Below are 17,027 nucleotides of genomic sequence, written 5' to 3'. Positions count from 1 at the left end.
GAGTGCCAGACTTAGAGGACTGATATATTGAGCATGACAGAAAATCAAGGGGTGAGACAATTTGAGGTACAGTTTAAAATCATGAGGGCTATTCTAAGAAAACCAAACTTAGACACATCACAATCTGAAACCCTAAGATAAAGAGAAAATCTTAAAAGCAGCCAGAAAAAAACATTGCTTTATATACAAAAAAATGATGATTGAGATCATAGCAGATTTTTCATCAGAAATCATAGAGACCAGGAGACAGTATAATGTATCATTTTTAAAGTAGAAACAATATATAAGTTAACCCAGAATTTCATGTTCCATGAAAAGATCCTTCAGGAATGATGGCTAAGTTAAGACAATTTTTCAAAAAGAAAACTAAGAAAAATTTGTCTCCAGCAGACCTGTACTACAAGAAGTGCTAATGGAAGTTCTTCAAGTGGAAAGGAAGTTGTATGAGCAGAAAACTTGGATCTTCAGAAGCAAATGAAGAGCATCAGAAATGGTAAATATCAGAATAAAAATAAGTGGTTGTTTTTAACTTCTTAAGTTCTTGAAAGAAAATCTATGGATGTTTAAAGCTAAAATTCTACCATTTGACCTTTGGAATTTTCAGTGTATGCAGATGTAATACAGAAGAAATACTATAAAACTAATACATAAAGCTACTGTAAAAATATATAAGACTATAGCATAATGTACGGAGTGTGCGTGCATGTGGGGAAGGGGAAGGTGGTTAAAGGTACCTATATGTTTCTAAGATATTTTACATAAAATTTGCATCTAATATGAAGGATTACAGATGTGTCTTATGATTCTTAGAACAACCACTAAAAATAAAAAAAAAGACGTGTAGCTCAAAAGCCAATAAAAAAAAAAAATGAACCCGTTGCCGTCAAGTTGATTCCAACTCGTAGCTACCCTATAGAGCAAAGTAGAACTGCCCCATAGGTTTCCAAGGAGTGGGTGGTAGATTCAAACTGCTGACTTTTTGGCTAACAGCAATAGCACTTAACCACTTGGCCACCAGGGCCCTGAAAGCTAATAGAAATACTGATAGAATACCAAAAAAAAAGAAAAAAAAATTACTTTTTTTGTTTTAAAAAACAGAAATTTATTTTCTCATAGTCCTGGAGGCTAGAAATCCAAATTAGGGACTGGATTCTAAGGGAGGATCCCTCCTTACTGGTAGCCCAGGGCGTTTCTTGGCATTCTTTATCTTTTAGATACTACTTTTCAAATTTACATTCTTTTTTAAAAGGCAGGAAAGGAGGAACAGCTGCAGCAGAACAACAGCAGTAGGCACAAGGGACAAACAAAACAAAAAATAAAATGGTTGAATAAAATCCAATGATAACAATAATTATGTTAAATATTAAAGGTCTTAAAGCCCCATTTAAAAGGCGAAGATTATCTGAGTGGATAAACTATATGTTTTAGATATAAAGTCACACAGATATGTTGAAATAAGTGAATGGAAAAGGCTATACCAGGGAAACAGCATCAATGTATGGAATGAATATATTAATGTCACATAAAATAACTTTGAAAACAGAAGGTATTATCAGGAATAAAAAGGTGTATTTCATAATGATAAAAGGAACATTTCATCTGAAAGATAAATGTGTATACATCTAACAACAGCTTAAAAATACATGAAGCAAAAATTGAGTTGATTAAAGAAATAGATGTTTCTACAACCACATTAGGAGATTTTAAAACCCCCTTTGTCATTAACTGATAAAACAACTGGAAAGAATCAGTAAAGACAGAAGATTTGTATGACACCATGAACTGCCTTGATCTAATGGATATTTGCTGAATGCATAGTCTTTTCATGTGCAGATGTTATATTCATAAAGATAGAATCTATGCTGACCATAAAACAAATCGACAGATACAAAAGGAATGAAACTATACAGATGTCTTACTTACCTAGTGCTGCTATAACAGAAATACCACAAGTGGATGGCTTTAATGAAGAAAAGTTTATTTTCTCACAGTAAAGTAGGTTATGAGTCCAAATTCAGGGTGTTAGCTCCAGAGGAAGGATTTCTCTCTCTGTTGGCTCTGGAGCAAGGTCTTTATCCTCAATCTTCCCACTGTCGAGAAGCTTCTCAGGCACAGGGACCCCAGGTCCAAAGGATGCACTCTGCTCCTGGTGCTGCTTTCTTGGTGGTATGAGGCCCCCAACTCTCTGTTTCCTTCCTTTTCCTTTCACCTCTTGAGAGATGAAAGGTGGAGTTTCCCGGGGAAACCCCCTTTACATTGGATCAGGGAGGTGACCTGAGTAAGGGTGGTGTTACAATCCCACCCAAATCATCTTAACATAAAATTATAATCACAGAATGGAGGACAGCCACCGAATACTGGGAATCATGGCCTAATCAAGTTGACACACACATTTTTGGGGTGACATAATTCAATTCATAACACAGAGTGTGTTCCCTGTCCACAACAGAATTAAAATAAAAAATTAATGACAATAAGATAGCTAGGAAAGTACCAAATATTTTGAAATTTAATGGCACACTCCTAAATGAATCACAGTCCAAAAATAAACTGAAAGGGAAATTAGAAAATATTTGAAGTTAATAACACAAGATATCAAAATTTGTGGGAGGCAGATAAAGCAGTGCTTATAGGGAAACAGCTTTAACTCATTTAATTAGAAAATAAGAGAGATCTAGAAATCAGTGACCTAGGGGTCCACCTGAAGAAGAAAGGAAAAAAGCAAACCCAAAGTTGAGGGAGGAAAGAAAAAGATAAGACTAAAAATCAGTAACACAAAAAACAGACAGTAGAGAATATTGGTAAATCGAAAAGCTGATTCTTTGAAAAAAGAAACATTGACAAACCCCTGCCTAGGTTGATCAATTAAAAAAAGAGAAAAGACAAAAACCACCAATGTAAGGAATCAAAGACAGTTTTTCACTACAATGCTAAAGACACTAAAGAAGTAATAATAAGAGAATTTTATGAACAACTTAATGCCATCAAATTCAACAACCTCAGTAAAATGAATTCCTTTAAAGAGCAACTTACTAAATTGTCATAAGAAACAAAAATCTCAGAAATCTTAAACCTATTGAAGTAATTGTATTATCAAAAATCTTCTTCCAAAGAAAACTAAGAAAGTTTTAGTGGTGAATTCTATCAAATATTAAATAATAATAATAATACCAAACTTTTACAAACTTTTCAGAAAAAAGAGGATGAGAGATCACTCCCCAGCATAATGTGTGAGGCTAGCAGACCTCTGATATAAAAATCTGATATACCAAAACCTGAAGAGACAATTACAGACCAGTGTTCCTCATGAACGTAAATGGAAAAATCCTTTACAAAATAAAATATTAACGTAATTAAAGAATATATAAGAAGGATAATAACATCGTAACCTAAAGGGAATACAAGGCTGGTTCAACATTAACAAAATAAAGAGAAGCAACATATGATTATTTCAAAAGATGCAGAAGGAAAAGTTGACAAAAATTTAACACACATTCTTTATAAAAATTCATCTAAATAGGACTAGTAGAGAAGTTCTTAATCTCTATACTAAAAACCTTTGGGTAATATTATACCTAGTGGTGAAAAGGCCTAGTAAGTCTGAATTCCATACGAATTTGCAATTCTGTTCCTCATTTTTCCCCTTTTGGTCAGGATTCATCAGACTTACTGGACATGTTGAGACTGGAGGAACCCCCAAATCTGTTGCTTTGAGAAAATCTTCAAACCATGGACTGAAATTATCCCCTGAAGTTATCTTTAAACAACTGTCTAGTTAAATTAGTAAAGAATGTTTCCCACGAGCATTGCGCTTTTAAAGAATTATTATTTATATGAGATCAAATTGTCAACACTAACTTTAAAGCATAGATAAGAAGTTTGGAGGTTAAGTCAATGGTGGTGAAACAATGGGTAGAGATAGGGAGAGTGGTGGCACAGTGAGGAATGTGACCAGTGTTATTGAATTATACATGTAGAAATTGTTGAAGATATATGTTCTGCTGAGTATGTTTTCACCAAAGCTAAAGTTAAAAAAAGAAAATGAAAAGGCAATGCATGTCTGGAAAGGGGGAATAATTGCAACAAATATATCCAAGGACTTACTTCTAGAGTATAAAAAGAACTCTTAAAATTTGTTAATAAGACAAATGAACCAGTCGAAAAATGGGTAAAAGATTTCACACACTACAAAAAAGATATGTGAATGGTAAATAAGCTATAAAATTGTGCTTAGTATATAATTAGTTAACAGGGAAATGCAAATTCAAATGTAAATGACACCCCTTTATATACTTATTAAAATTGATAAACTTAAAAAGATGTCAGTACCAAATGTTGGTGAGGATGTGCAGTGACTAGAACCCTCATACATTGCTGGGGGACATGTAAAATGGTATAACTACTTTGAAAAATTGTTTTGACAGATTTTTAGAAAAGTAACAGCCATAGAAGAAATAGATAAATCAGACTTCATCAAAATGAAAAACTAATGTGCTTCAAAGAACAGCAACAAGAAAGTTAAAGGCAACCCACAGAAAGGGAGAAAGTATTTGCAAATACCTGATACCAAAAATCAAAACCAAACCCGTTGCCGTCGAGTCAGTTCCAACTCATAGCGACCCTATAGGACAGGGTACAACTGCCCCATAGAGTTTCCAAAGAGTGTCTGGTGGATTCAAACTGCTGACCTTTTGGTTAGCCTTAGTGCTTAACTACTAAACCACTAGGGCTTTCATATATCTGATAAGGGACTTATATTTCATATATAAAAAAGTCTTACAACTCAGTAATAAAAAGACAAATAATCCAGTCAAAAACTAATCAAGGAATCTGAATAGGCCTTTCTCCAAAGAAGGTATACAAATGGCCAATAACCACATGAAAATACGTTCAACGTCATTAGCCATCAGGGAAATGGAAATAAAAGCCCCAATAAGATACCACTTCATACCCATTAGGATAACTACAATAAAAAAGATACATAATAGCAAGTATTGTCATGTATCTGTTAAGTGTTTAGGATCCAGAATATATTTAAAAAAAAAACAAAAAACTTACAACTCAGCAACAAAAAGACAACCCAATTAAATAATGGACAAAGATCTTATAGATATTTCCCTAAGGTATACATGAAGTGGAGCTGAGATGGCAGCTTAGTCACGTGTACCATGGTGTCCCCCCGCACCAAAGACTCAAAAAACCAGCTGAAACAGAAGCAGATAACAATCTGGAAGTCTGAACATCAAAAAGAAGGTCTAAGAACTGAACACTGACTGGAAGGAAAAAGTAAGTGAAAGCAGTGAAAGAGGAGTAACACAAAATGGAGGAGCTCATCCAGCTGTCCCGACCTGATGTGGCCATCTTAGGACAAAGCCAGCAGTGACCTCATGTGCAGAGAGCAAAGCAACTTCACGACCTCCCAAAAGGGGGAGAGAAACTCTATAGATAAACATGGAAAGAAGCAGAGGCAGGGAGGGAACCAGGATCTGGAACCAGAGATACTCAAGAGTGGTGGCCCCTGACTTCAGGGGTGAGTGGTATGCACAAGGTGCTGGACTCGAGGAGTGTCAGCAGGAGGTCTCTCACCCAACTGGTCCCCTGACAGCCTCCCTCTTCATACTCGAGAGGGGACAGGTACCAATCACTGTCTGCTTTGGATGCGAGGTGCCCTGGCACCCCCGTAACCTAGCCAGCGGAATGCATGCCCCCTCTCCCCATCCACCTGATCAGCAGAGGATCCAATATCCCAACTTCCTTGCCTGACTGGGGGACCACAACACAAGCCTGTCTTCTTCCCTCTACCCCACCCATCCTTGTCCACTACCCCCTCTGACTACCTGACAAGCAAGGCTAGGTGTGCCCCCATACATGTGCCCCCTACCACCTAAAAAAAAAAAACCTACATCCCCCAAAAATGCTCAGTGGGGGCAGTGGTGGAAAGGTAATGAGACAGCCTGCCCGCTGCTCTCTCCTTTTCCCCTCTGCCCAGCGAGAGGTGGAGGATACTCGACTGCATACGAACGTTTCTGCCACTCCACTTTCCCTCCCCTACCAGCTCGAGGGGGAGGTGGCACCACTGTGCATGCATCCACCAATTTTGACTCCCTCTATTAAACTGCCCAGTGAGGGGAAGAACAGCTGCAAATGTGCACAGATCCCCTTGTAGCCCCTTCCTCCCACCCCGCCCCCCCCCAAGCAGTACCACTGTACATGCATTTGCCAGGCAAGACTCCCTCCCTTAACCTGCCCAAAGAGAAGCAGAGGAGCTGGGACTGTGTGCACATCCTCCTGAGGCCCTTTCCTTCTTCCCCCTGCCCAATGTGAAGCAGAGATGGAGAAAGTACGTGCACAGCCCTCTGCTACACCTTCCTCCCTCTCCCTGCTCAGCGACAGATGCAGCATGACTAAGTGAACATCTGCCTACTGTTCCTTCCTCCCTCCCCTGCCCAAGAGGCAGAAGTAGAATGATTGTGCACATGTCCACCTCCTGCCCCCCTCTACTATCCACACTTCTCCCACAGCTGATGAGAGGTTACTACCATGCATTCACTCACCCGCCACACTTGTGACACTGGCTGCTTTACCTGCAAGCAGAGCACCACTCCCTGCTCCCGCACCACCAGACTGAAGGCAGACAGAGACTAAAGCCCAACCAACCCATCCTCAGGTGCCCCACAAGACCAGTAAACAGAGACCCAAGCTCTCACACCTAGTTGCTACCCTACTCACCCGTAGACAGGTAGGCAGTACTCCAGCACAGCCAGTTCAGCTACCAGAGCATCATGCCAGCCATGTCCACCAGGAATCATCAAAACAAAACAAAACAAAACAGGACACAGCAAACAATTATACAATTGAAAAGTAAGTACAATAACCCCTTAATGTCCCAGAGACAACAGACAATAGCAAACCACTTAAAGAAGCAGGGCAAAATGACCCCAGCAAGTGACCACAATAAAGAACCAGAAATCCCCCCTGAGGAAGAAAATGTAATGGAGCTTGCTGATAAGGAATTCGAAAGACTTATATATAGGGTTCTCAAAGGAATCCAGAAAAAACATGGATAAAACTATGAAAAACACAGATAAAACGAAGGAAAGCATAGAAAAAGTGCTAGATGAATTCAGAAAAATAACAGAAGAACAAAATGACAAAACAAATAGACAATTGGAAATTGTACAAAAACATAAACTAGAAATCCAGAAGCTTAACAAAATTTCAGAAATAGAGTATTCAATGGAAAGTCGTAGGAATAGAACTGAAACAGTGGAAGACAGGACCGGTGGAATACAAGACAGATCCCTTAAAACACTAATTTGTTCAAGGAACAATCAAAAAAAAAAAAAGCTGAAAGCTGAGCTATGTGGAACACCATCAAGGGAATAACTTTCATGTGATTGGAATCCCAGAAAGGCAGGAATCAACAAAAAGCACAGAGAGGATTGTTGAAAATTTGCTGACAGAAAACTTACCTAATATCATGAAAGACGATAACCATCCAAGAAGCACAGTGAACCCTATATAGTATAGATCCCAAAAGAAGAACACCAAGACATATCATAATCAAACTTTCCAAAACCAGAGACAAAGAATCCTGAAAGCAGCTAGGGAAAAATGAAAGATTACCTACAAAGGGGCATCAAAAAGACTAAGCTCTGATTACTCGGCAGAAACCATGCAGGTAAGAAGGTGATGAGATGACATATATAAAACCTTGAAAGAAAAAAACTACCAAGCAAGAATTATATGTCCAGCAAAATTATCCCTGAAATACGATGGTGAAATTAGGACATCTCCAGATAAACAGAAATTAACGTAATTTGTTAAACCAGACCAACTTTACAAGAAGTGTTACAGGGAGTCCTTCAGACAGAAAACTAACAACACTAGACAACCTGAGATTAAAACACATGACAGTATCAGTCAAATAGCAACCAAGATAAAGGATTCTAAAAAATAAAGTAAAACTTAAAGAAAACAGGGAAGCAGAAATGTCAATCTGTAGCTAATGACCACTTCAAAACATAAAGGAAGAATGAAGGGCATAGGTTTAGAACTTCCATATGGAGAGGAAGTCAAGATGATATAAAGAAATAAATTGCCGCTTTAAACTTAGGAAAATAAAGGTAAATTTTGGAGTAACCACAAAGAAAGTTAACAAACCTACTCATCAAAACATGAAAGAAGAAATTCTTAAAGACTCAGTACACACAAAACCAACAACAATGAAGGAAATGAAGAGACAAGCCACAATAAAAAAACTCAGCACAGAAAATTAAGTGGAACGAAGAAACTGTCAACACCACACGTGCATACACAGCAGCATTACAAAATGACAGGAATAAACTCATACTTATGAATACTTACACTGAATGTAAATGGCCTAAATGCACCAGTAAAGAGACAGTGGCAGAATGGATTAAAAAATTACAATCCATCATTATGCTGCCAGCAAGAGACATACCTTAGATAAAAAAAAAAAACAAGGATATAAATAAACCAAAACTTAAAGGGTGGAAAAAGATATAACGAGCAAACAATAACCAAAAAGAACAAGAGTGGCAGTATTAATCTCTGATAAAATAAACTTTAAGGCAAAATTCACCATAAAAGGCAAGGAAGAACTCAAAATGGATCAAAGACCTAAATATAAATTCTAAAACGATAAAGATCATGGAAGAAAAAATAGGGACAATGTTAAAAAAAAATATATTAGACAATGTTAGGAGCCATAATACATGGCATAAACAGTACACAAAACGTTACTAAAAATGCAGAAGAAAAACCAGATAACTGGGAGCTCCTAAAAATCAAATACCTATGTTAATCCAAAGACTTCACCGAAAGAGTAAAAAGACTACCTACAGATTGGGAAAAAGTTTTTAGCTGTGACATTTCCGGTCAGTGCCTGATCTCTGAAATCTACATGGTACTGCAAAAACTCAACTACAGAAAGACAATCCAATTAAAAATGGGCAAAGGATATGAACAGACACTTCACTAAAGAAGACATTCAGGCTGCTAACAGATACATGAGAAAATGCTCACGATCATTAGCCATTAGAGAAATGCAAATCAAAACTACAATGAGATTCTGTTCTCATTCCTTTTCATTATCGTATAGAACAGTATTCTGGCTGTCTTCCATTTGCCTCTCCAAATGTATTTTTCTTCTTAATCCACTTTTCTTTTCATCCTGAAATACTGATTTACATGGGTTATATAGATCCACATACCCTGTTGCGCTTGCTCTGTTTTCACCAATGAGGAGCCCTTGAAGAAGAATAGAGAAAGGGAGAAGAGTGGAAGAAGGGTGCTTGCTTATTCCCCTGGCTTCATCCTCATGAGGGCATCTCAGGCTAGTGATGTCTCTACACTGTAAATGGCTTTCTCTACATTATTCCCTCCTGTTCCTTTCAATAACAAACCCCTCTCGTCATACCTTTGGGCCAAGTGAAAGTAAACAGCTCTGCTACCTTGGGCTATTTTACTATTCTTTGTGATTCCCCTCACTTTTATAAATAGTTTCTTTGTACATAAAACCTCCTTCAGTTGTCCCAACTTGAATGTGTTGTTTCCTGAGGGGATGCTGATACACATATATAGAGCTATAATTTTTTACAGTATTTTTCTCTTCACTCAGAAATATTCTAAATTGTGTTTTTAACATCGTCGTTCAGTTTATGTGACTAGAATGCATATTTTGTGTATTTCTCGTTAAGTATTTCCTTATATTGAGGAATTCCTTTTTATTTCATGTTGTTTTAATGTCTCCTTTTGTCTCTCATGTTGAGAGACATCTGCTTCGGGTAACCAAGCAGATGGAAACAAATGTTTATATTTTACTTAGTGGAAACTATTTACAGAATGTATACTATTTTATGTGTGTTTTACTTTTGCTATACTATCTTTTCGAAGCAATTATCCCCTTTTTTTTTCTTTTTTTGCCTACATTCTCATCTAAATCCATCTGGCATTTATTGTTAAATAGACAAGATTGAAGAAGAGCTCTTAGAGATCATCAGCTTTTACCAACCTCTAGGAAATTGCTCTTTTAGGGCTGACTTTGAAGGCAAGTCTCTACCTCAGATTGCAATATCTTCTGACATTTATCTTGTGTGGAGCCGACTCTCCAGCAGTGGGTTTGGGTTTTTGTTTTTTTGTTTGTTTTGGATCTGCTGGCTTGAAATTGACTCCATTTTTGTTTTGGGTTCTCTGCATATATTAGAGTCAGACCTCAGTTTATAATGCTTGGAAATATGTGCTACATTCAAGTCTGTCTTTCCATTCTTCCACTCCCAATATGCATTATTTTATATGTTCCCACCCTGTGTTCCCTCCTTTATATGTTTCATGCTGGCCATTGTAGTCTCTGAAGATGTAACAGCAAAGAGGTTATGGTATAACTGTTGGTAGTCTTCTGTGGCTGCCTCAGAATATTGTTTTGTGCATTTGGAAAATGCCTATCCTTTTATTGATCAGCATATCACAACATATAGTGAAAGTTATTTTCCTGCCTACGTAAGTCTGTGCTGTTCTTGTTCATAGAATGTGCTTTTGATTTCATCCCATTGTTGTAAACAGTGAAAATTCCATTAGGGTTTTGGCTTATCTTTTATTAAAGTTCTTGTATTCTGTGTAGGTTATTGCTTAAGTCCACTTACTACTGCTTTTTTTTTTTTTTTCTTTTAACCTATCTGAATCTCAAAGAATTTTGGATCAGAAAGGACTTCCTTGTAGATTATCTAGTGGAATTTTCTTTTTGATGAAAATATTACACTGAGGTTAAATTAGGATTCCCCTAGGATCAATCAAGATAAGAAGGTACAGACATACCTTCTGATTTCCAGTCTATTGCCCTTTCAATTATTTTATGCTACATTTTTTATTATTTGACTTACGAGTCAGTGTACCCCAGTCGAAAGAGCACTTGAGTAGTGGTCAGCATATATAGATTTTACTAACAGGTGTATCACTAATTATTTGAATGATTTGAAGACACTTCAGTTTATCTGTAATTTCATTATATATTATATAAGCTAGCCGGTACAGGCTTTCTTTTAAATATCTTTGAATTTTAAAATTGAATTTACAGTGGTTTGATTCCTAGAATATTAAGCAAAGACTGCCTTAAGTTTTGCTGAGTGATACTGGGTGACAACAAAACCTATAAGCTTTGATTCTTTCCTACTCATTTGTATGTTCATTTAAAAGACTTACAGACTATCTTGCTCACCTGTGCACAAATGAAGTTAAGTATACATTTGAACAAGTTAAAAAATAGTCTAATTTGGGAAATGTTACAGGAATGACGTTTTTAAACTTTAATGTTAAATGCTTATCAACAAAAATTGTTAAATGGGAACCTAATTTGCTGTGTAAACTTTCCTCTAAAACACAATAAAATTTTTTAAAAAGTACTTACCACGTATTAGGTAAAATACTTATGAAAGTTTTCATAAAGAAGTAGTGTGGGAAGCTGGTTGAAAATGGCATCTTGTATGCTCAGCATATTAATCATTTTGCAAATGCAATGACATACCACCATGTCAGCCCACTAGGATGGCTATTAAAAAAAAAGCACAATAACAAGTGATAGGAAAGTCAAATCGTAAAGGTACTTTAGAACACAGTTTGGCAGTTCCTTAAAAAATCAAAAATAGTTACCATATGACTTAGCAGTTTCACTCCTGGATATAAATCCTAAAGAACTGAAAACATACTCACACAAAAATTTATACAAATATATTCATAATAGCCAAAATGAAGAAACAACTCAAATGCCCATCAACTGATGAATGGAAAAGTAAAACTTGGTATATCTATACAATGAAATATTATTTATCAATAACTTGGGATAAAGTATCAATACACCCTACAATATGGATGAGCCTAAAAGAACCTAGTCTCAAAAGACCACATATCATATAGTCTATTTACTTGTAGTGTCCAGAAAACGCAAATCCAGAGACAGAAAAGAGATTAGTGGTTGCCATGGTTGGGGGAGAGAGGGGAAATTCATAGGGACTGCAAGTGGCTATGGAGTTTCTTTTGGAGTGATGAAAAAGTTGTGATTTTAGATAGCAGTGATGGTTGTTTAACCATATGAATATACTAAAACCTATTAAAGTGAAGTATTTAATACGTAAAAGTGAAATACACTTTAAAAAATTTACTGTGGTAACAAACACCAGAAGAGAAACTAGATAACTGGGAGCTCCTAAAAACCAAACACTTACCTCATCCAAAGACTTCACCAAAAGAGTAAAAAGATTACCTACAGACTGGGAAAAGTTTTCGGCTATGACAATTCCAATCAGCATCTGATCTCTAAAATCTACATGGTACTGCAAAAACTCAACAACAAAAAGAAAAATAACCCAATTAAAAAATGGGCAAAGGGTATGAACAGGCATTTCACCAAAGAAGATATTCAGGTGGTTAACAGATACATGAAGCATAACAATGATTGTGAGGATGGTGGAGGCCCAGGCAGTGTTTTGTTTTAGTGCACATAGGTTCGCTGTGAGTCAGAACCAACTTGATGGCACCTAACAACAACAACATATTTCCCAGCCATTCTACTCCTAGGTATGCACCCAAAAGAAATGGAAACGTAAATCTACACAAAAACTTGTGCATGAATACTGATAGCAGCATTATTTATAATACCCAAAAAGTGGAAGCAATTCAAATGTCAGTCATCTGACGAATAGATATAAAGTGTGGTATCCACATGTAAATACAATTTACAAATAAAGGGAGTGAAAAACTCTAATATATGGATTAAATGGATGCATCTCAAAATAATTATGTTGAATGAAAGAAGCTAGATAAAAAAGAGTGCATACTCTATGATTCCATTTATATAAAATTCCAGAAAATGCAAACTAATATATTGCAATTGAAAGCAAGTCAGTGGTTACCTGGGATCATGGAGTTGGGTAACATGGAAGTGCAAGAAGGAGACACTAAAAAGGGATATGAGGAAACTTTTGGGATGATGGATATGTTCATTATCATAATTATGTTGATAGTTTCAAAGGTATGTGATATGTCAAAAATGGTAAGATTGTATACTATAAACATATATAATGTATTGTATGTAAATTATTATATTAGTTTTAGTTAAGATTGCATTGGGTTACCTTAACAAACTATCACGAAGTGGGTGGCTTAAAACAACAAAAATTTACTGTCTTAAAGTTCTGGGTATCTGAATTGTCCAAATTCAGGGTATTTGAAGGGCCAGGTGTCTCTTAAGTTTCTAGGGGAAGATCCTTTTTTGTCTCTTCCAGTTTCTGGTAGCCCCAGGCATTTTTTGCCCTATGGCAGCATAACTGCAATTTCTCCCCCATCAATCACATGACTGTGACTGTCTTCCCTCCGTGTCTGTCTGTGTTTTTTTTAACTGTGGTAAATATACAAATACATAGCAAAGCAGTGACATTGATTACATTCATCATATTGTGAAACTATTACCACTATGCATTTCTAATTACTCCAACACCATTAACAGAAATTTAGTGCCCCCTAAGCAACAACTCCCTCTTCTTTTTATAAGGATACCAGTCATATTGCATTAGGGCTTACCCTATTCCAGTGTGACCTCATGTTAACTGGTTACATCTGCAAACACTGTTTCCAAATTTGGTCACGTTCGCAGGTACTGGGAGTTAGGATTTCAACATATCTTTATACGGGACACAATTCAACCCATAACACAAGCATTTGTCACTTTGCCTGGTTCCAGTGTAAATGAATTTCAGTCACCACAGTTCAGTTAAATCACACAAGTCTCCTAAAAACGTAGTTCAAATTTCAGTTACCATGGAATGTTAACTGTGAATAATTGCATGAAGTACAAACTTCTGGCTCTTTAGTTCACAGTCACCATGTGTATAACAGACGGATTTTATGATCAGTGACCAGTCAAATTACTTCTTTCTAAGTCTGTTGATGATTGGTCATTGCAAATCATTTCATACACAGAGAGCAAAGCATGTAATTATGTTGCCTCCTTGTATCCCAGTGATAAATCCCTGTGACATTTTACCTAAATGGATAATCAAAAGAGGGAATTGGCCAGCAAAGATGAAAATGCAGCAAATAAACATAATGTGATAATGCTGGTAGTGAAATTTGAATCCCTAATAAGTGAAGTTACTGAGGAATTAGCTGAGCATGGAGATGTTGATACTGCTGTCATTAAAAAGACTAGATACTAAGCCAGAGGAACTCAGTGAAGGTGAAGTTATCAACACAGTGAGGAAAGTATTTATGATGAAAAAAATAAAGATCTCCCAGAGGAAGTGATCCAGCAAAAAAATCTCAAAATAACATTTGTAGATATTTCATGACATTGAAAATGCAAAGAAAAACCGAAATGTTAGAAGCTGATCCAAAGAATATGAAAAGTCACTAACATATAGAAAAGATGCTCGCTGGCTACCATAAGTTATAGGAGGAGAAGGAGGCAGGCACTATTGAAACTACAAAGAAATAAAGTAATTTAGTTCTCAATGTGCCTAATGTTTTATAGTGTACTAAATAAAATATTAGTTTTAATATTTTTTTGTTTCCCAAACATTTATAACCAATAGTAACAGAGCTTTTAATGTTTTAACAAAAATTTTTAAAATCATTGAACATGTGTAATTTCTCCCACTAATTAATAAGAAAGTTTTGACAGTTTAGCTTGGACAGTTATTTTTACATTCCATACATTTCCTGTTCAAAATGAGGATGCCTGTATACCTCAATTAAAATTGTGGGGAAAAAAGCAGTAATTAAGATTCTGATTTTGAATTTAATTATATTCAAAGGCAACAGAACGTAGAAATGATATAAATTAAGTTCAGCTCAAAAGTTTCATTAAATTGAATTCAAAGTTTTGAAAAAAATTAGAATTAACCAAAACAATTCCAAATAAAAATATGTAAATATTAAGTTTCCCATATGAAACAATGAAATTTTGTTTTCTGACATTTCATTATATTGTTCTGTTAAAGCTTTTAACAGTTACTACCAGTTTGTGAAAGGAGCCCTGGTAGTGCAGTGCTTAAGTACTTGGCAGCTTACTGAAAGGTCAGTTGTTTGAGCACACCAGCCACTCCACAGGAGAAAGGTCTGGCAGTCTACTTCCGTAAAGATTACAGTCTTAGAAACCCCGTGGGGCAGTTCTACTCTGTCCTGTAGAGTCAATTTGAGTCAGAATTGACTTGACAGGAGTGGGTTAAGTGGATACCAATTAATGAGTTTGATATATTTAACAAATCTATTATTCAGTAAACTGAGTATTAGCTTTTAGTAAATTAATTTTTGATGAAGTGACTGGATCCTTAGGTGATTCCAGTCTTGTAAAGTTGCACCTCAGTTGATGAAGACCTGTTAGATCCTGGGAATTGATGATAAGCTCTACACACACTCATACACTCATTTACGCATATAAAACCTGTTCCTGTCGAATTCATTCTGACTCATGACAACCTCCTAAGTCAAAGTAGAACTGCCCCATAGAATTTCCAAAGCAGTAATCTTTACAAAAGCTGACTGCCACATCTTTCTTCTGCTGAGTAGCTGTTGGGTTTGAACCACTGACCTTTCTATTAGCAGGCGAGCACTTAACCACTGCACCCAGGGCTCCGTTTACACATATAGATATAATGGTGTGGGTGTGTGTATTCATTTGACTGTCTTGACTATCTAGTGTTGCTATAACAGAAATACCACAAGTGGATGGCTTTAACGAAGAGAAATTAATTTTCTCACAGCCTAGTAGGCTAGAAGTCCAAATTCAGGGCATCAGCTCCAGCGGAAGGCTTTCTTTCTCTGTTGGCTCTAGAGGAAGGCCCTTGTCATTAGTCTTCCCCTGGACTAGGAGCTTCTCCACACAGGAACCCCAGATCCAAAGGATGCCCTCTGCACCCAGTGCTGCTTTCTTGGTAGTGTGAGGTTCCCATGTCTCTCTGCTTACTTCTCTCTTTTGAGACTGAGGCAGCTCAGCTTTCTGTGTTCCCTGTTCAGTGTCTGCTTCCTGGTTCCTTGGCCCCTTGGCCCTCGAGCCTCATGTCCACATTTCCCCTGTTGGGGCAAGTGTTCCAAAGCTCTGTAGCTCCACCAATAAGTGCCTGGAGGCACCCCACTCTGCCAGTAAACTTCAGCCAGAAGGCTCTCAGCTCTCTTGCTCCATGGGTTGGCAATTCTGACTCCACTGATAAGTGCCTGGAGGCACCCCACACTACCAGGAAGCCTCCTGCGCAAAGGCAGTCAACTCACTCTGTGGGTCGGCTCCAGCTCTGTCTCACGCTGGTCTCCTGGTTCTGCTGCTGCTGGTCCTCTGCTGCTGTTTCACACCACCTGCACCTTCTCCAGTGTTAACAGTTCTCCTCACTTCCTTCTGAGTCCTCTGTCCATTCACAGTTTCAAAACCACTTCCACATTTTAGGTATCTGTTAGAGCTGTACCCCACTCTTGGTACCACGTCTTAGGCTGGGTTCTCTAGAGGAGCAAAACCAGTAAAGCACGTAAATATATATAGGCAGAGTTTATATCAAGGAAACAGCTGATGTGATTGTAGAGGCTGGAACATCCCAAGTCCATGGAGCAGGATAGAGACTTCTGATTCACGTAGCCATAGGGGCTGGCAAACCCAAGATCAGCAGGTCGGAGAGCAGGGCTCTTGTTCACAGGCTGTAAAGATTGACGAATCCCAAGATTGGCAGACAAGACCACAAGGCTTCTCCTGATTCACGTAGCTGCAGGGGCTGACAAACCCAAGATCAGTAGGTTGGAGAGCAGGGCTCTTGCTCACAGGCTGTGAAGATTGATGAATCCCAAGATCAGCCAGCAGGCTGCTAGCTCAAGTCCCAAGAACCAGTGGTCAGATGAACAGGAGGCAGCTGCAGGATCCAGAGCAGGCAAAAGCCAGAACGTTTACTTATATTCAGATGCAGGCCACTTGCCCAAGGAAACTCCCTTCCAACTGATTGGCTGCTCACAGCAAATCCCATCATGTGTGTGATCAC

At 37.4% G+C, this 17,027-nt stretch overlaps 1 protein-coding gene across 4 annotated transcripts in view; it reads left to right on the top strand.

Annotated features, from left to right (window-relative positions):
- BAZ2B (bromodomain adjacent to zinc finger domain 2B) overlaps positions 1–17,027 on the top strand; it is a 468,630-nt gene that overhangs the window by 55,936 nt on the left and 395,667 nt on the right. For 3 of the 4 annotated variants that reach the window (XM_049888762.1, XM_049888761.1, XM_049888760.1), the window contains exon 3: positions 391–493. The gene's annotated coding sequence lies outside the window, so the exon portion shown is untranslated. Of the gene's footprint in view, positions 1–387; positions 494–17,027 lie in introns of all 4 variants that reach the window. The other variant, XM_049888763.1, reaches the window with a different exon arrangement.

This window comes from Elephas maximus, chromosome 6 (genome assembly GCF_024166365.1).
Source record: "Elephas maximus indicus isolate mEleMax1 chromosome 6, mEleMax1 primary haplotype, whole genome shotgun sequence".
Classification (NCBI taxonomy): Eukaryota; Metazoa; Chordata; class Mammalia; order Proboscidea; family Elephantidae; genus Elephas; species Elephas maximus.
Note: the sequence above shows the minus strand (reverse complement) of the source record. Positions and strands in the feature narration are given on the sequence as shown.